The sequence below is a fragment of the Stegodyphus dumicola genome, chromosome 6 (genome assembly GCF_044657685.1).
Source record: "Stegodyphus dumicola isolate Sdum_Otavi_A_Nest chromosome 6, ASM4465768v1".
Classification (NCBI taxonomy): domain Eukaryota; kingdom Metazoa; phylum Arthropoda; class Arachnida; order Araneae; family Eresidae; genus Stegodyphus; species Stegodyphus dumicola.
Window position 1 is genome coordinate 174,411,438 of NC_140773.1, and position 20,919 is coordinate 174,432,356.

Here is a 20,919-nt window from a genome sequence, read left to right on the forward strand (position 1 = left end):
ATAAATCATAAAAGGTTTGACATCTGTAGGACAAAACTTAGCCGAGATATTTAATTTTAACGTTTGCAATTTCTGTTTTATATGTTACCCTTTAAAAATCAGATATTAGACCAGGGGCTGGCACGCGGAACAATTCTCAGTGGTACTCTAAGAAATCAGGAAAAGATAAATCGTCCTGTCTCTTCTTTCGGCGCCCTCAGTGTTTAATTTCTGTAATGAATACTGTTGTTAACATAGTTTATTTCATAGTGTCTCCTTTGTGTTACTACACAAGCAATTTGCATCTCTTTCAGAAGAAATGGCAAGCGAGAATGTGGATCTCCTCTTATACAGCCATGCTTCCCCCCCCACCCACTGGCTTAATTGAGGTAATGTCTTGAATAAGTTTGTGTCACGCATGGAACACATTCAAGTTTTTCTTAAGAATCAACATTTCTTCGAATTGAAAAATAAAGAATGGTTATGCAAATTGAAGTTTCTGACTGATATAACTAAACATCTCAATCAATTAAGCATGGCATGCAAAGGGCCAAATAGTGCTTGAGCGGTTTGAATATTGTAAAGGCTTTGCTACAAAATTAAATATATTTTCCTGTTATTTTAATACCAGTACCTATAAATACTTCCCAATATGTAAAGCGTTTGATAATACATCGACCTTGGCTAAAGATGAACTTCAGACCTACGTTTAAGAAGGAGAAAGTTTTAAAAAGATGCTAAGACTTTGAGCTTGTATGCTTATATTTTTCTTCTTAATCAAACCAGAGTTAATAGGCCCATTAATATTCAAATCCGATTTATCAATTTCGGAGTGAATGCAAGTTGATAATTTTGAAATGAAATTTATTGAACTAACACCTTCAGAATTATGGAAAGCAAAATTTATGTAATTACGAAAAAAACTGAAAGATAACTCTAACGATAAATTGACAGCTACTGTAAATTGCTGGATGTCAGCGTCCGCGAGATTGAATTGCTTGAAAAAAATTTCATGTGCTCTACTTTCCGCTTTTGCTTCCATATATCTATGCGAACAAATCTTTTCTCATATGAAAAATATTTTAAGTCTACAAAGAAGTTGCTTAACAACTGACTATTCAGAATTATGAGTGAAATTGCAAGTCACAAATTATACCCCTGATATTGCAATATTACGTAGAGCGATGCAGGAATAAGTTTCACATTAAAATTTTTTATTTAACTACATTGAAGAAATACTTACATTTTATGTAGTTTATTTTAATAAATGTGTTTTTAATAACTGTGTTAGATACATAATATACCTGTATGTATAATTTTAATTTTTTATTTGTGTTGAAGGAATAGTTACATTTTATGTTGTTTATTTTTATGTTAATACATATCTTAATGCATAATTAATACATAATAAAACATTAAATTTGCATTCTTGTCCTCTATTCTCTAACTCTGCATCCATTGCCGACGAAATTAAATTATTTTAAATATTTCCTCATGTGCGGCATCCTGAATCATACTGGTAGATTGGTTTGGCACACCACAGCTACAAAGGTTGCCAATCCCTGTATTATACCCTTGTCTTGCTCTCTCATTGATAAATGATATCGTTTAGCGAACCTCACATTTGTGAACTAGTAATAATTTGTATAGCCAATCTCTGCTATTGTCTATTAAGGGTGATTTTCCCGTCTGGTTTGTCTTGCAACCTTGTTAATGACAGTTGCGGTAGATTGGTCGAGACCATAATAGTTTTCTTCCCACTTGATTTCCGTCTAACATGTTTCTCTTTGTGAAAAGGGCATGAATGAAGACTAACTTGAATTATAATCTGAGATAAGGTGTATAACATAAGTGTGTGGCAAAGATGACGCATGTTACGATAGAAAATGGGAGAGGATCGGAAAGGCCTTCAAATGCCTATTTAAAGTAGAAGACTACAGTGTGTGAAATCTGTATTTGATGCTCATAACGTTATCATTTGAATATGAGAATCTTTTGATTATCGGTGTGATTTTCTTTATATCGGTTTGATTATTAAATTAATAAAAAATTTAATTGTATTATTTTGGTCTTTTCTTTGCAGATTAATAAATTAAGGTTTGGTATAAAAATTAGAAACAGATTCTTCAGGTTCTTTTGTTATCCCAGTTTTACCAAGGAAGGGAGTACAAGACCCTGGTTTAAAATATATAAACTCGTATTTTATACAACGCATAAATAAACAGGAAAATACATGAAAAGATGAAATGTTCTTATCAGGACTACTATTCCTCCTTATCCCGCTTGGCAAACATAAAGTGTCCTGACGAGACAGTGAGTCTGACTACAAACTATGTTTTATGGAGAGTAAAAGAGATGACAAGATGAGAAGGGTTTAATTACCCTTTATTCTCCACGATATTACAGGCGCTTCCACACTTCGGGATACAAAGACCAACTACTTGTGGTCTGAATGTAAAAAATATAAGAACTACTAACTAACTAAATTTAAATAAGAGCTAACTTTGAGTACTTTATACAGATGACTAACACTAAGGTTGGCCTTTTAGTTTATTGCGTATGTAGAGCGCAAACTGCGGAAAACTACAATACGTTTTAAATATCGGGAGGACTAAACCTCTGGCCTTGAAGGGGGACAGCAACTGAAAGCAACTAAAGTTCGCGTGGAATATAGTGGCAAGGAGGCTAATCTTTCTGTCCATCTAACTTTGTTCTTGGCGAAAAGCCATAACTTAAGCGTTAGCAAGTACAATTCGCATAAACATAGTCACGCGTTTATTCTGGCCAGAAGTGGAAAATAAGAGGGGACAGTAAAGCAAATTATTAATTTGTTTCACAAAATACTTAGAAATGAATTTGCACCTTACAGTCAGTTATACCGGTTAACGTTGGATGCAATATAAAATTTTATTCCTTTTCTAAACCTTCTCTCGTGTATTGGTCATGACAGAGACCAGATCTTTTCATTCTTTCTAAATAAAGTCCCTGCATATTTTTCTCTGGAATTTTCTTGTGCTGGATACAAAACAGACGTCACATATTGTTACGTGCGTATGGGTTCGTAATAGATTGAATGAACACAGGTCCAAAGATAGATTAATAAAATTTATTTTATTAAAAGAAACACTTCTCAGTTCTGGAAGTTTCCACAAAAACACTCGTTCAGGTATTCACAGTATCACAGAGTACAATCAGTAGTTACACCTTCAAACTACTAAGAACGTTAAACACAATGCGATGCAGAGAGCCAAGTAATCCGTATTCACGCTGAACTAACAGCTAACAACAAGAACTAAGAGAAGATGTCGTCTCCGTTCTTATATCGGTTTCTCCTAGCCGCCGAGGTATTTCTAATACTTTCTGCTTCTCAACATTACTGGAAAGCATATATATGAGGGCCTACGATGACACAAGGACCGGATCAAAATGTCGCCGAATGGTCATAAAGTCTGGCGACTTTTGGCAATTTCTGTCCAAATTAAGCTTATCCTATTCCTGACTTTTTTGCCAACTTTGGCGAAAAAATTAGTCGCCAAAACCAAAAATTAGTTGTCAGGTTGGCGATATCTCGCCAGTTAAGAGAGATAGCTATATACTCAATATTAAATAGGCTTGCCCCTATATTCTTATTTTCCTCATAGAGCATCATTCCTCTCAGCTTTTCACGTTATAATACACAGAAAAATACAACAATCTTACATATATAAAATAATAAATAATCTATAATAATCCGACTAAAATAATCTATGTACAAAATTCGTAGCAATGTATTCATATTATCTGCTATGAGAGGCTTTCCAGCAATTCATGAAACCGAGTTCACGAGAAGTTCTTATTCAAAACTTCAGGATCTGAAAAGTAAAATATTTACATTATTTTGGCATAAGAATAGAAGTAGAGATAAGAACTCAGAAAATAAAAAATTATTTCAATTTTTATCGACACGAAGATGCTTATACTATAAGGTATTTCTCCCACTTCCCTAGCGTGCCTTCGTGGTATAACGGTAGCACGCTGGGCCGGTATTCCAGAGGTCCGTGGTTCGATTCCCGGCGAAGGCGGTTGCATATTTTTCATCTTTCCTGCTTCCAATTAACCTAATGACTCTACAATACCATCATTAAAATGTGTTTAAAAATTAGGTATAACTGAAATTAACCTTGCTGATGCGCACCGACACTGCTGTGGAAAGGTTATAAATAAAAACATATAAGTCAGCTGAAATATTAGCTATTTGTTCAGTTGATTTGTAACTCTCTGAAATTTTCAGGTGTTACTAATGATTTATAACAGTAACTCATTCGTTTCAGTTTAACGCTATTAGATTTTACAAATCTAAAGCATTTACTAATAATACTTGCTTGGGGTATTCATTTTATCTTAAGTATGCCAGAAGATACTTTATTCCGGAAGAAGCTGTGATGTTGATAAAAGAGGATGTTATTAATACTATGTATTGGTTTTTGACTCAATGGTTTGACAGGGACTATTAGTGGCTGCATGATTTTCTAAACCCAAGTTTTCTTTCAGTAAAATCAGCATATTGCAATCTTTACAGAGTGGCTCTAATTTACGTGAAACGCGCAAAAAATATAAAAATAGTATTAACAGAAGCAGTGAAGAGGGTTTACTTCAGATATAATTGACACCCAGACTACTTGTAACGTTGTGAAGAAATGGTAGTAAAAACATAACTACGTTTTCTCCAGCCCACCAAGATTAAGTGAAAATTTACGATTCTTTTAAATGACTTGAAAAAATAAATTTAAGCTTTCTGTGACATATTAGATCAGCCATGGCTGTGCAAATTGGGATTCTTAGATGAAATCTTATAGCGATAGAATTAGCTATGACAAAGTTTTAAAAAAGAAACTTCAGTTTCTATAAGTATGTTGTGAATGCAGCATTGCAAGTTTTGGTGAAAAAAGTTACATTTAAATTTTAGTTCTTTTATTAATATCATAAGGATAATCTAGAGGGTTTAAATCAGTGATTTTTATACTTTAGTACTTATTGTGTGTACAACAACAAAAGGAATTACTTTCCCGTTTCAGCTTACTTTACATTTCATTTAATAATCTACATGAGTTGCTTATCAAATGTTGAGACAGCTCGTAATCAGTTTTTCAAGAAAAAATGCACTTCATTCGCTTTTTTTCAAATTAAAGCTAAGTACAATAATGTTTTATAATACAGGTGTGAAAAGTACTGCAATTCATACTCTTAGTTAATAATGTTACACATATATATTTCTACCTGTAACTACGGGCCCACCAGCGGCCGAGCGGTAAAGTCGCTGAACACTGGTTGTTCGGTCCGAGGTTCGAATCCCGCGAACGGGCTGGCTGCATGGGCGTTTACGTGGTTTTCCCCATGTGCAACGTGTATACGAGCCAGTTTCCCTTAGAAAATCTTCCACGAAGGCACCCCTACCCTTAGGCAGATAGCCTCAGTGTGATTTGCGATAATTAAATACACCACCAACACCAACTACCTGAAACTACCGAAAATAACTACCATGGGTAAAGTATAAATATCTTGTATTTGTCGTCTTATTTTGGTTAAATGGGATTATAACACAATAAAGGTTTAAACTTATTATAATAAAAAAATATCAATAAATGTAAAAACATACATTACCAAACTTGATATTTTGAAGAATTAAACAGCTCGACTTTTAACTGTGCCAATCAGAAGTTGGAAAACTTGAGACATAAAAATGATGAGACGTACAAGGATCCTTTTAGATAAGTAGTCGTGTGCAGGTAAACTCAGTATCGCTACCTGCGGCACTACTACTTAGCCACTGGGAACCAATCACTGAAAGCCACTGATTCGGGATACACTTGTAAAAATAGTAAGTCTTCTTTAAAATAATAAATAATCAAAATATTAAAAAATTTAAATTATATGAAAGTTTGCTATTCTTGACGAATTCAATAATTTTTGTTTTTATATTCGATGATAGTTTGCTGTTATATAGATAATGGAACACATAAATATTATTCTATTACAGTAGATTTATGCTAGTCATATGCTTATACATCGCTAAAACAAATTATAAATAGAATAAAATAGATTTACACCAGAAGTAATATTAAGATTTATACAATATTATTTTATTTTCAGACACACGAAAACACAGCATTTGCTTTTACATGCAATGCGTCTATAAACTGAGTTTTTCTCAGCAGTCCTAGTAGAGTTACCACATAATAAATAATGGTAATAGTAATCTATTACACTCCCAGAAATTTTCTTCTTTAAAATATTGATGTCTCACGGAAAGAGGTTTAAATTCAAATTTTGTGTTTAAATTTTTGCTGCTGTTTCTGATTAAAAGGCTGAAACTCCAAACGAATGAATTTTGAGTGGAACAAATGGTAATAATTCCAAGTTTTTTAAAACAAATCATTATTAATGATGAAAAAGTTTCCTAAACCCAAAGGTAACCCACAAATACTCGTATGCTAAATTAAAAGAATTTGCAAATTATGGCTATTTTTATTAAAAGTATTGAATCAAAGACACTAAATATGCTGGCAAGGAACTATGCAAATATTCAGAATCGAATACATAAGCGTATGCTTATTTAATGCGGAGCTATGATTGTGGAGGGGATGTAAGCGCACGAGGGGTTTTCGATGGTTTGTGTGCTCGTAGTCCTTGACGGCGTTTGCCGTGTTTCTTGCAAGAATTGGGTAACTTTTATAAGGTATCAGGTCAAAGGTTTTATAAGGTATCACGTGTGCATGACGGAATGGGATATAGAACTAACTGTCGGTAAATTGGAAGCAGGCCAATTACAAGCTGAGGTGGCTACAGAACTCAGTGTAACGCCCTGTACAAATAGGGCGCAGCCCCATCCACCTAATCGACAAGATTTTATGACAAACAAGGGCAGTGTAACGCCCTGTGTCGTCTAAAATTTGTGGATACAATTTCCGGACACTGGATCCATAACCAGAAGACCTAGACAAGGTCGACCAATATCCACAAAGGCGAATGAGGATCGTTATTCAGCACTTTCACACCCGCGACACAGGACTGCTACAGCTTCATAGTTCTCACGTTAACTGTGTGTTGCCCCTGGAACGCGAAATTTCACGGTATGCAGTTGCCAGAAGACCTACTTTATGTGTCCTATTCACTGCAGAACTCAAGAAAGTGCATTTAGCATGGTTCAGACAACATACGCCTTGGACCAAAATTCAGTGGACTTTTCAGATGAGTAGAGATTAAGTCCGGGCACTGATTCTCGGCGTACCTATATTTGGAGAAAACCTAGAACCCGACACCATGACTTCATTACGGTGGTGGAGGTGTAATGGTTTGGGCAAGCATTGTATGTTGTAAGCACGCACACCCCTGCATATATTTGACAAACGTTCCCTGCCTGCTATGAGGTATAATAGAGAGGAGATTTTAGAGCCCTATGGTTGACTCTTCAGGGGAACGGTTGGTCTTGGGTTCCTGTTAATAAATATCAACGCTCATCCACACAGAGCTCAGATGTTCGACACGATTACTTGGAGAGTGAGGCTATTCGAAGTGCGGTTTGGTCAGCCATATCTCTTGACTTAACCCTATACAGTGTCTCTGGGGCACTCTTGGGAGGGCAATTTCGAGACATTAAAAAAGCAAGTTAAATTTCGTCAATCGACCCCGTAGAACGACAGAACTGTCCACCCCTTTTTTTTTTGCCGAGTGTACGTAGGAGACTAAAGAGTGATAAAGTTGTGTCCTTCAAATGTCGCCCCCCGACAATTTTAAAACTTTGCAAACTCACCGTAAGTCCTACTCTTTTAAAACACAAAATACAACTTTCCTTCCCAAAACCTTTAGAACAGCTGTTCGAACCGCGTTTGTTTTAAAAGTAAATTTTTGCTCCCGAAATATGACTCATAGGGAACATGGAGATAACTGTTTTTTTAGATTAAAAGTTATTTTCATTTAATATTGATGAAATTTAAGAAGCAATTCATACAAAAGGAATAAATTCTGCTGCCTAAATTCTGCTGTTCATATTTAAATCTAAATAAAATTATAACTGCACACAGCTAAAAAAAATTCAAAACTCATAAAATTGGCGAAATCATCTGCTACGACGAATGGCATAAAACATTACATTGTTACAGCAAAATATGGCTATTATGACATATAAGGTTTAAAATAAGAAATTCTAACAATGCTACATAAAGAAATATTTTGGAAACTTTAATGTGTTACTTAAAATACATTGAAATAGTTCATAGGCTAATTCTGGATACAGAAAAGCAAGGATTTTTGTAGAAGAGAGATTTCAATTAATTTCAGAGTTCCTACCCCCTGATGAAGTGACACTGAGGTTGATTGACTTCTTCTTCTGTTTTTGTTCTTTTTTCATTAAATTTCATAAATTTTGTGAAGTGGAATTTTGCTTGTTTGAAATGTTTTGGTTTTAACATTTTAAAATTCTTTGTTGCATTTATATGATTATTTGAAATTTATTAATTATGAATTTCAATTTCTGGTCTTTGTGAAATATTAGTTCTAAATTATTTACTTTATATATATATATTTGCACTGAATGTAAGACTAAAAATCTAATAACTTTCATTATGTATTTTTCTGCGTCTTCACAGCAAAAGAAGCAAACTTTGTTAAGGGGAAAGCAAATTAACTTGTATGATGAAGAACTGCATTCAACACTTCCCATTCTTAAAATGTAATAATTCAATAATTCTAAAAACGTAATAATTCAACAATTTCACCGACAGTAAAAACACAAATAATAAAATCAACACATTAAAACTTATGGGATACAATCCACTTCATAAAGCACATTGACTTAATGGTACTCAAGAAAAATGATCGTAACAGTGTGTACTTCGAATACAAAATCTTGACAAGTGGTCCATTGCAAGAAAAGTGTCCAGCATATACTGAATAACCTGCAGTTGGTCACTGAAAGACAAATAACGTAAATATAACTAAAACGAGCTATGCATTTAAATTTCTAAATATAAATTTCTAAAAGATATATGTAATGCCATAAGCTCACAAATACAGAAACACGGGTTCTAAATTTCTATAATGAAGCATAAATTTTATTAGTTAGGAGGGGAAGGGCAAAATGGATAAAAACCATTTAACAGTGGTTGTTTGATCCAAGTTGCTGGTGCTGTTTTGAATCCTCCTGGTCTTGACTCAGGTTCCATATTAGATGTATAAAGTTTATCATGGCCGAAAGGGAAAGCATTGCCTCAGTCAGTATCGTAAGCCCTTGAGCACCTTATAAAGTGATAGTAAAAATTTGCCATCAAACTCCGTCTCTGTTTTGATGGGCCGTTTTACTTTGGGGGCAACTAAAGGTCTCCTACTCCTGTTACCATCAATTTCTCCTGTTACCAAGTATTTCCGGCTTAACAGTGTTTTAAATGTCTCCATGCCACAAAAGTACTATCCGTTTACAAGCATCCATGCCTTCTCCGGGATTCGAACCTAGGTTGGAATTAAATGTCTTCTACAAAAGATAAGCGATAATTAAAACATGCACAAAATAGATACTCTGTGGTCCGCTACCGAGAAAAGCGATTGTTATAAAATACGTATTTTATATTAAAAAAAGGCGAATGTGTGTGCTGTGGGCGCACTCATCAGTTAATTAAGACCAAAGAGATTCTCCTGCTCTCCCGCAGCGTCAAAGCTGTGTCGTAATTTAATGTTCCGTTTTTAGTTAAAAGTGTGTCGCAATTTATTTTTATACGTTTTAATTAGTTTTCTGTTTGCAAGTTTACATTTGGTTTCAAGTATATTTACAAGTATATTAAATGTATATTAATATTTAACGACGATTTTACCTGAAAACGTTGTTTTCAATAAAATTTTTGATTAATTTCACGAATTGATTTATTGTGTTAACATTATTGCTCATTGTTGTGCAAAGTTAGAGTCAGGTTGTAAAATAAAAAGAATCGAATAATTAATCCACCTTTTTAATCTATATTTAATATTATTATTTATTTCGTTTAATCTTATCGCCAAGTCTCAAAATGTATACAAAACTTTAAAGTTGGATTGATTCTCTACTTTTTAATTATTCCATGATCATTCTCATGCTATTTACACTGTAGCGAGTTTCATGCATTCGCTTCTCGATTCGTTGGAAAATCAGGAGATTACTAGTATTCCAGAACATGCGCTGAATCCAAAATGTGGCATTTTTCTATGATGCCAGGGTGATCTCACATGGCGAACAAACTAACGCAAAATTTCATTATTCAAATAGAGGCGAATATACTGGATGACAAAGCATACATAAATAACTAAAATTGCGATTTTAAATATAAATGCACAATAGCAAAGTTAAAATCATAATCCTAAACACCTCGAACAAAAAATTAAGAAATCAGCATTGACCACCTAGAATATGTAGAAAATATGTCTGGAATATGTAGAAAAACCGTGATACTGAATGCATCGCATTACAACCTGGTTCATACAATATGGTGCGATGCCTCACCCGACCGACGAGGCTTTCGCTTTTTAGGAGGAATATTTTGACAATCGCGGCATCGCGTCGAATTCACCTCGTGCTACCGGCAGGAATGTTGACTAGCCATCGTATTCTCCGGATCTCACTTCGCATGGTTACTTTCTGTGGGACACTTGAAAGATGAGGTATATCCACAGAATCTTAGCACGCTTGCAAAACTCGGAGCAAACTATCAGTCACGAACGCAAACCCATTCCAACAATGACGTTCCAGAACGTGTCTGCTAACTTTTCACTTCGCTTACGGCAAATAACTGCTTTAAATGGTGGACATTTCGACAACATTTTAACGTGATTTTTCGAATAACAATTTTAGAAACCAAAGTACATTCTATTGGTGCTTTTCCTCTACCACAAAGAAGCATACTTAAAACGTAAATAAAAAATAAATAAATAAATAAAGTAAATAAAATAAACTAAAACCTGATCTTGCACATTAATCTACTGCAAGAATGATTTTTCATAGCTATCACTGCTTACTCGCTATTCCATTTTAAAAATCGCCAGTCCCTTTCAAGACGTCCTGTATTTGTCAGCAAATCCATTTAAAATAATCGCAGTTAATATCTCTAACACTTTACCAGTTAGATTACCAAAGAGAATTAATATTTTCGGAGATACTTGAAATTAAACTGCATAAAATCATTCTTTAAATAATAATGAGTTTTCATTTAAATCGGTGTTTAAAACTTTTTTAAAATCTCGATTTATTTTCAAGATCAGTTTTCTAATAAATATATAGATTTAAATGAGTACTAATCGGTGTAGGCGAACTTGTTTTATTATTAACTACAATGCTTTTGCTATAAGTCCGAATTTATGTCTCACTAAACAAATGCTTTGCCTTTCCTGATGACTGATATTGAAAATGATTGAAAAAATAAGCTATAAAAACGAAGGTAGAAAGAAAATGAGGTGAATATTAACAGCCAATAAGCATATGTATTTAAGTTAAAATAACACGCCGAATAATAATTGGAGAAGTCAAACAACAAGAATCAGCTTAATATTTGTAAATTTTGCAGGACTAGTTTCCATGGTTTTACTAGAGAACCATCTACCTCAGCCGCCTAAATGCAAATATCTTATCTCGTTCATTTGCACTTACGCAGCTAAGGAATATAGTTCTGCATAACTGCAGAACCATCGAAAATAGTCCTGACAAATTTACAAATATTAAGCTGATTCTTGTTTGACTTCTCCAATAACATATATGCATATTTTATTTTTGTCTTTAATTAACGTTTCAAATATTAATGATGGGTATTTTCAAAAGTGACCTTGAATTTATTTATTTAAGTCTTAACATGTTTTTCAATTTGCTGTGAACTAGACGGAACTTTGAAAACATTATTTCAGTGCCAGACCATGTTGAAATAATGTTTCAATGACATTTTTGCTTACATGCTCTCTTTTAACGTAACTATGGAAATCCGCCAATCTAACGCGCTCCCTTTTTCGACAAATAAATGGTTGAAAGGTGACTTAATAAATTAGTTTCTGTATAAATTTCTTGTAAAAATTTAAAATCGTAAAAGTTTTTCGTTTTTTATTATTGATAAGCAATATATGAATGAGTAAAATATGTTATTTATGAATATTCAAAATTGTTATTAAAATCCACGATCTTTCTAAACAATTTTTTTATTTATTATATATATTATATAAATTTTTACTAGAAATTTTTTTTAAATTTAAAATACTAATTTGGATCAGCAATTTCAATTATATGAATAAAACTCCTGAAATTGCTTTTAGAAGTTCAGTAAGGCCTTCATTTAAATTTAATTTTATGAGCTTTTCTGAATATTTTTCATCTCAATAGCTTTACCGCTAGAATGATAGCGGTACTGATATTCAATAACGATTGCTTACATTTCTGAACATTTGTAGAGAAATTAAAAAAAAAAAGAGGTTCATTCTTATTTTTGATATTTAAACAAAAATTTCTTTTATTTTTTCCGCTCTCGCTAAAAATCGGGCATTTGATTATGAATTTGTGTATAATACGATGAAAAATGAGGTAAGGGTTCATTATCGGCTGATCGGTAAATATCTTTAAACAACTGGTAATTTGATCTGCGGTTCGAGTTCTGGCAAACGAGCTTTGGCTGTATGGCCGTTTTCATGGTTTTGCGCATGCGTAACGTAGATACGATCCAGTTTCACTTGAAAAGTCCTCCAGCGTCCCTCTCCGTGTAGTGCCAAAAGGGCGAAGCATATAATAAATAAATAAATAAATAAAAATACGATGACGAAAACTTACGATCATAAAAGATTTCAGCTCTGAATACTTAATTTCATCGAATAAAGTTATTAGTGTAAAAAAGGAAGAGATTAGATATGCTTCGACAATTTCACTAGATAATCAAAACTGTAGTCAATAATGTTTTCTCGTAATAGATTTTATAAACAATTTAAAATTACTTTAATATAAATAAAATTAACTTAGTGAAAATATAAATTTCAAAATTATTACAAATGCTTCATTTAAGTACACAGATGATCTGTTGATTTGAAGCAGGTTGAATAAAACAGAGCCAGAGCACTAGCTGAGTAAATTTTACTCCTAAATATTTTAATAATATGAAGTTCTAACAACTAAACATTTAAATACTATTTAACACGAATAATGTTACTAAATGCAAAAACCACTGATATTAAATAAGTAATAAAATTTTTACGTTAAAGACCAGAAGCAGACAACATTTTCTTTGTTTTTCATTTCAGAAATAAGTAATTAAATTTTTACGTTAAAGACCAGAAGTAGACAACATTTTCTTTTTCTTTTTTTTCATTTGAGAATGTGAAAAAATTTTTAGTATTTGAAAAAATTAAAATCTCTATTCCAACAGTATTTAAGCTATAATGTGCAGTACATGTAAAATAAATCCCAGCTTTCAATTAAAATTAACGGTTAGATTTATATATTCAGAAATGTAACAAAAGAAAAAAATTGTGAATAACTAAAATATTTTCTTGCAAGTTTAAATACCGTTGAGCTCATTTAGTAAATAAACCGTTCTAAAAAAGCAGATTTAAATAATTATGCTTTATAACTCCTTAGCTATTCATTTTAATTTGGTAATTCCCCTTTCTGCTCCAAAAGCAGAAATTGCTTATAATAAACTTCTCTTAACTGCTAAATATTCTTGAAACAAAAGCGGTAAGTGAAACTCAAGCAAATTATTTAAAATAAATGCATATTACGCCTCTGTGTAATACATTATGAATCGTTAATATACTGTATAGAAGAATATTACTGGAATTAAGGAGTGATATTAACCGGAGTACTATATTTATTACTCAAACAATAGTAGCATCATATGTGAGAAATTTTCGATCACAGGCTCTTTAACTAGCATGTGTGGCACATAGCCGGTCAAGACAAAGCTTTTTTTTGCATTCTAACCAAATGTATAGGTATACCTCAAACATTTAATGATTTGAAGCTTATCTTCTGGCTTCTCTCGATGATCAAAATGGATTACCCTTTCTAGGATTAATCATTTCTAAAGAACAGTGATATTATATCTGACAACTGCATGATTAATAATACTCTGAATTTCAATATATTAAAAAGAAAGATTTAAATATTTTGAGAATTAAGAGTCTGCGTACATAATGTATGGCTGTCAATGCCGAAAGATAAAAACCCGGGTGTTTTCACTTTGCTCAGCTATAACTTGAAAAAGATAACGAAATCGATAAACGTGTTCTGAAACTGCTTTATAATATACTATTCAGGTTATCAAATTAGTTACAACGTGATTTTGATGGGAAATATATTATCTTAATATTTAGTTTATCATTCTAAATTTCACTTTTGACTAATTTTATTCATTTTATATGTTTTTAAAATTTTACACTGATGGAATTCCGAGTAGGAAAGTGAAGTCTAATATTAATCAGTGTGCAAATATTACAAACTGAAACATATGAATGTAATATACTTTTAACTAATAGTTTTAGGAACATTTGGAGTATTCCATTTTATCCCTCTAATCATCACAGCTTTACCCTATTGCATGCGAAAGTGCATACTGCTCTCTTAACATCAGCGTTATATAAACTGCTAATTAAGCATTGCGAGAAAGGAAAGGAACTCAAAACTGCTCGTTTTTTTAAAAATAATGTAGATACACAAAATATACTTTAAAACGAATATATCTTTATAGCGTAACATATAGTCTAAATTAACAGTCTGATATTTACAGTCAGTGCTGATTTTCTGTCCACGGGTATTTAGCTTGCGCATTATATTGGAGTTCCCAATTTTTGATGCAGAGGATAATGTGATACGTTCATTGCAAATAAGCAGCCAACACAGACAAAAAGGGTGTCTAAAAAACTGTAGCGACAAACTTTTAGGGGAGGTAGAGTACATCATAAAGATTCAGAATTGCAATAGCAACCCATGACCGGTAATGTCAGGGTAAGTGGTAGCAGAAGTAGAAGATCGGAAATTAAAGAGTCCTCTACGAGACAGTTTGTCCTTTATAAATTAGTCAGGACCCCATTCTTTTGATTTTCTGCCACATTCAGGTGGGAACGAATTATCGTTCCCCAAATTCACATGTGTCCTAGTCTGGATTGTATTCACCTTTTCGATTTGTGAAAGGTGAAAAATCTATACTTTCGCCGAAATTTGAACTACGTGTCTTTTAGTTGCTTAAAGCTACATGTCTTTTAGTTGCTTGGAGTTAAAAAAAAGTAATGTCATGTTTACATCACCAGAACATGCATAAAAAGTATATAATGATTCCTTAAAAGTTACAGTTACAGGGCCACCATTCATTTAAAGTTTTAAATGCATGTGTTACTAGAAATGTGAAACAATGGATAGTATTTCAATGCTTTATGAGGGAAAAATATATTAATATTAATAATAAAGAATATGACAGAGATGTTTAAAAAATGCAGAGTTTAAAAATGTTTAAAATTAAGTTGAAATTGTAAATACTAGATTAATTTTTTTGTGAACTTTATCCTTAAGTAAGTTAAGATAATTAGGCGTGAAATTTCTGAACCTGCAGTTTGTGTACCTGTTTCCAATACGACATGAGAGCTCAAGTTTGCCAGATATAATAAAGAAATTTATATTTCCAGTACTGTAATTTATCATTATCTGCGACCGACTGAAAAATGTCATACTTTATATCTGTACACAATTATCAAACCTACTTTCCTTCTCTACCTAAGAATCAAACCCCTCATTATTTAAAATTGTCCACAAAAAATACAGCGAAATCTCTTCTTTCACGATTACCTGTAACCGACTACCTCTAAAAGTGACCAGACTCTATCAACTGCCGAGTTGTTAAGACTACTGAATGCTGGGAGTTCGACCTGGGTTCGATTCTGAGTGAATGGCTAGGTTCTGTGTGAACGATGGAGGTAGGAAGTAAGATGGAGTAGCCCTAAACAAGTTTCTCCCGTACCCTGCTCTGAAGCACCGGCGATCCCTACGTGGTGACCAAAACATTGGGTCATTTACCATTGACTTCAATGGGATTTGACGCGTTCGGATGTAAATATTTTGTAATTACGTCGTAAATATACATATAAATGCATATATTTTCCTTTTCTACAACACTTCAGAGTCCTAAGTATATGAAAACAACATATTTTTAAACAACATTTCATTCTGAACGGAATTAAATGCTATACTTTTCACAGGACAGTTTTCTCAGAATGGTTTACTTTGAATGAAATATTTTCACAAGTTTTCGTTAATTACATTAGAAAAAAATTAAGGTAATTCGATTTTATTCGGTTAAGGTACAAAAATTAAGATCAAAGTTTATTGTATTATTAGTATTAAAATTATGCATTATTTCTTTTCTATTTATAGAGCTTCTTTTTAAAATACTTTCTTAAATATGACATGATTTTTTGGCTTCTGAGGCATTTTTTAAATCGAAAAATGTAAGTCAATTTATAATTAATGCTCTATTCGGTTCATTTTAAATTAGAGAATTATTAGGAATTAGCGAAATACTTTAAATAGTACTTGACTTTCTCTGAACATTTCTGAAAGGGAATAAAATAAGTTTTTTTTAAAGTATTATTTAAAACTTGTAACTGAGTTATTATAAAATGAAAGGGGAATAATTCTTTTAATTATACTTATCAGATTTTTTTTTACCCTTCATTTCAACAATACATATTCCAAAACTCTTTATTACGTTCTTAAGTGCGCATCTCATAGCATTTGCTTTACAATACCTTTTAACAGATTGCTTTCTAATACGAACAATTCTTGCTTAAATAGTTTTATAACGTATTTGTCAACAGGATTTCAATTTATGTTTACAATTCAATATTAAGGTTATTATATATTTAGATAACATTTATAATCATTATAAATTAGATACATTTAATAATTAGATTTCTTCACAGTACTTTCACAGTCATTTATAAGTGAATAAATACTTCATTTCAAATACATTTATAAATAATTTAATGAATATTTAAGTATTTTGTCAAAGGCAGATACATGCTTTTTGCAAGCACATGCATAAATACCTGTATATATTTCCTATTTCTCATTTACGGCATGTGCAAATCTTTAATTTCTGTGCATTTACTATATTTTTCGTGTAAAGTAATTTACACTAATTTAGCATACACCCAAAAGTTTTACATAAAAAATATATATGAATATAATTTGAATGAAAATTATATGTATTATTTTAATACCCATTCAAAGGTCAGTTTTTCTTCAAAATTCCTCTAAAAAATTTTAAAAGGTACATGTTACAATAATATATGGATGTGAAAAAAATTTGTTTTATTTAAAACATTTTGACGTTTGGAAAATAAAATAAAAGTAGCGAATACTCTATCAAGGGTATCGAAAGACGTATACAATTTTAAGTGTACCGTAAGGTATTTTTCATTCTTTAAGCATAACATTTTTCTTAAAATCTATATTTTTGTAGTGCAACAGCTTAGAATTTTATAAAACAAATTCATAATCAAAATCGCTGTTGTTAGTTATCGAAAAATAACCAAGATGTGATTTTTGCGTAAATGTCACTAAACGTTTTTTTTTTTTTACTTTTACACTGCTAAGGAGGACTACTAACCGGGAATAAGCCTTTGCAGTATGATGTCCGCCCTGCAGACATTTATTAAGTCTAAATTAAAAAAAAAAAAAAAAAGAAAAGAAAAAGAAAAGAAAAGATTACAGAGTCACATCTAGATAGGGAATACAAAGGACTACCTTGAATACATATGACATTCCTGATAGCATAGATTAAAAAAAAAAAAAATACTTAGAAGTACAAAGCTGCATTGATACAAAACTGGTAAAGGTAAAACAAAAACAGTAAAATTTAAGACTAACATTGGAATTTCAAGCCTGCAGTTATATATCACACTGACTTACTATTATACACTTACTATAATTCCGCACATTACTTAAAAAAATATTATACAATATATTACTATAATACTGAACAACACACTAACATAGTAAAACTGATACTACAAATAAAACACACCATATACACTGCTCGTATCAGAAAAGTACACACTGACATAGTAAAGCTGATACTACAAATAAAACACAACATATACACTGCTCGTATCAGAAAAGTAGACAATTCTGTACATGATGCTGTACTGTAACGCTAAAACTAATCAAAAGAACACTAGACAATAACCTTTGGAAACAGTCACAGTGAAATTAGGAATATAATATATTGTAGCAGAGTTAGAATACGAGTCATTTCAAAACATTAAATCCAGCAAAATATTTCAATACATATTAACAAAGTTCTACAACCAAGAAAGTCTGGTTCAATACTACTATTATACATCACACTTACTTATCATTATACGACCCTAAACTATTATACTCCACATTAATAGAAAAAAAATATACAAGATACTTAATGGAATACTGTACATACACTGAAATAAAATGGCGAATACTACAAAATAACAATCAATATACAATGTGCTTATCAGAAGGTTGGTTCTGCGGGCCACGAATATTTGTTAGACACTGTTGCATTTTGCACAATACTAGAAACTGTTACAAAATATTTGCACACAATATTTCATGGTACTAGCCGAGAGCTCTATATATGTATTTACTATTATACCGCAAACTTGATTTGAAAACATAACACAACGCACTTACTACTTAACAGGTCAATACACTAACACAATATGTAAATTGAAATACACAGAATACAATACAAAAATTAAGTAAATACAATAAAATTTAAAGATTAATAATGGATAGAAGCGACACTGAAGAACAAATAGACAGACATTGATTGTGGTAATCTGCATCTAGGAGGTAACATGTTCCAGCAAAGTTATTCATGTACTGCACTAAACATAATGTCACTAAACTATACAAACTGCTATTATCCATCACACTATGAATGTTTCTTTCATGCGAAAGTGTCCCTTTTTCGATTTCTATGGAACTGCCGTGTGTCGAAATACTCGTACTATCAGAATCCTGTCAAGTGAGCTTCTGAATGTAAACAAAGAACACCCCATCTGGTGACCCAAGCTTCAAAGCAGTGCTTCACTTCTAGCGTCGGTTGGCCCCTCCTCCCTTTCCTACCTCCATGGTGTGAACGTGAATACAAGTCAGAAAGAAAGAAGTCCTCCTTCAGAAAGGCTTCCACGAAAGCATCCTTCTTCCTTAGCAGATAGTGTGTGCTTTGCCGTATTCAAGTACCTTAACCTAATCTATAAGTGACCAGTATTTAAAAGAACATAAATAAACATCCGTACTCTACCTCTAAAAGTGACTAGTATTACTAAGAACATAAACAAATATCCATACTGATAATCAGAATAGTTTTCTCACTCTCTAATGTGATCGAAACCATCAAGCACGCGACCCTCAGAAACAACTTAATTTCAGTAACAGCTAATATAATTTCGGTATTTCCAGGTACATCTCCAACAGAAAAACTATATTTTTTAAAAATAGAAAACATTTGTTTCTACGCGTTTCTAACACGTTAAATAATACATTCTTATCTTAGCGTCAAGTAATTTATAAGCCTGTTTGTAACACAATGCACACTAAACAATTTAGCACATTTATCAACTGTTTATACTAATTTTCTATGTCCTCCCTGTGCAGACTGATATCATAGACTGGTTAAAACCATAAGTAAAATATACAAGTTCAAGAACGTATGTAACTTTGACGAGATGGATCTTAATTGCACCCGCTAAATCATCGACGTTCGAAGGTTTCAAATGCGCGTGGTACTAAACAATTGCACAACGAAGTATAACGGCGATACTTTATTTCAATGCTTTACGAGAGAAAAGTGTACTCATAATAAAGAATTCAGTAAAACCGAGATGTTTAAAAAATGCCAATATGATAAACTGGAATATATCGAACATTCTAAAATATTTTTATGAACTCTACCGTTTAATTAAGTTAAAAAAATTAGGGTTAAATTTTTTAAATAATAAGATGGCTTATTTATTTGTAAAGTTCAAACTGTAAAGAAGTGATTAACAAAAGGTTTGATTTATTTGACTATGGCAAAGCACACTAGGGCTATCTGCATAAAGGAAAGGATGCCTTTGTCAAGGACTTTTTAAGGGAAACTGGCTCTTATCCATGTTACACATGAGGAAACTTTTATCGCTAAACGGATATCCCATATATTACAGTTGGAAGTGATAAGTCGGAAACGTTTAAGTGTTTTTGTCACAAAAAACATAATGAGTAGTCGTGTGAAGGTAAATTTTAGAAATGTTTATAATTCGGAGGAAGTAATAACTTTAAAAGCTATCTAAACTACTTATATTTTCGAAGCCATAATTTAAGGCCCTGGTAGAGAAATTGCTAATTATTGCAAACAGATGAAAACACAAATGGCTGATTAATCAGTTTCTGAAAACTTGAGAATATCATGGTTAATTGGTTGAGATAATTTTTGGACTAGTTAGTGGTAAATAAAACGAATGTCAGGATCTTAATAGGAATGGAAACAAAACTTGAATATGTGTTCAATGGATCGAACCCTAAGGAAGTTAAAGTAATGAAGATTATTTTTCGAAATGAAAATATACAGGAAACGGAGAATATTTGATTAAGAAAGTCTGTAAAGCATGTGCAATGATAATTTGAGAGGTTTTAATGCAATTCGAAAGTTTTATAAAAAGAATGGGTAACTGTTGTATGAAATCAGTCTTCTGTGGAATGAAAATGCTGAATCTTTATCCGATAATTATGCCAATGGGTAAGGACTTTTTTAAATTAAGAAAAATCCTTCCTTTCGTAATCAGTACAAGGAAATAAATTTGGAGCATGTTGCTGAAGGAACAGCCGAAAAATCTGATTTCATTGTGGCTGAAAATAAAACTGAAGTTTATTATATGCCTCATCAAGCAGTCATTCGCGAA

General features: G+C 32.2%; 1 long non-coding RNA gene across 1 annotated transcript in view; it reads right to left on the reverse strand.

Moving 5' to 3' along the window:
- Positions 1 to 5,782: 5,782 nt before the first annotated feature.
- LOC118182615 (uncharacterized) overlaps positions 5,783 to 20,919 on the reverse strand; it is a 47,437-nt gene continuing 32,300 nt past the window's right edge. The window contains exon 3 of the long non-coding RNA XR_004757091.2: positions 5,783 to 8,925. This is a non-coding gene — a long non-coding RNA (uncharacterized LOC118182615). The remainder of the gene's footprint in view (positions 8,926 to 20,919) is intronic.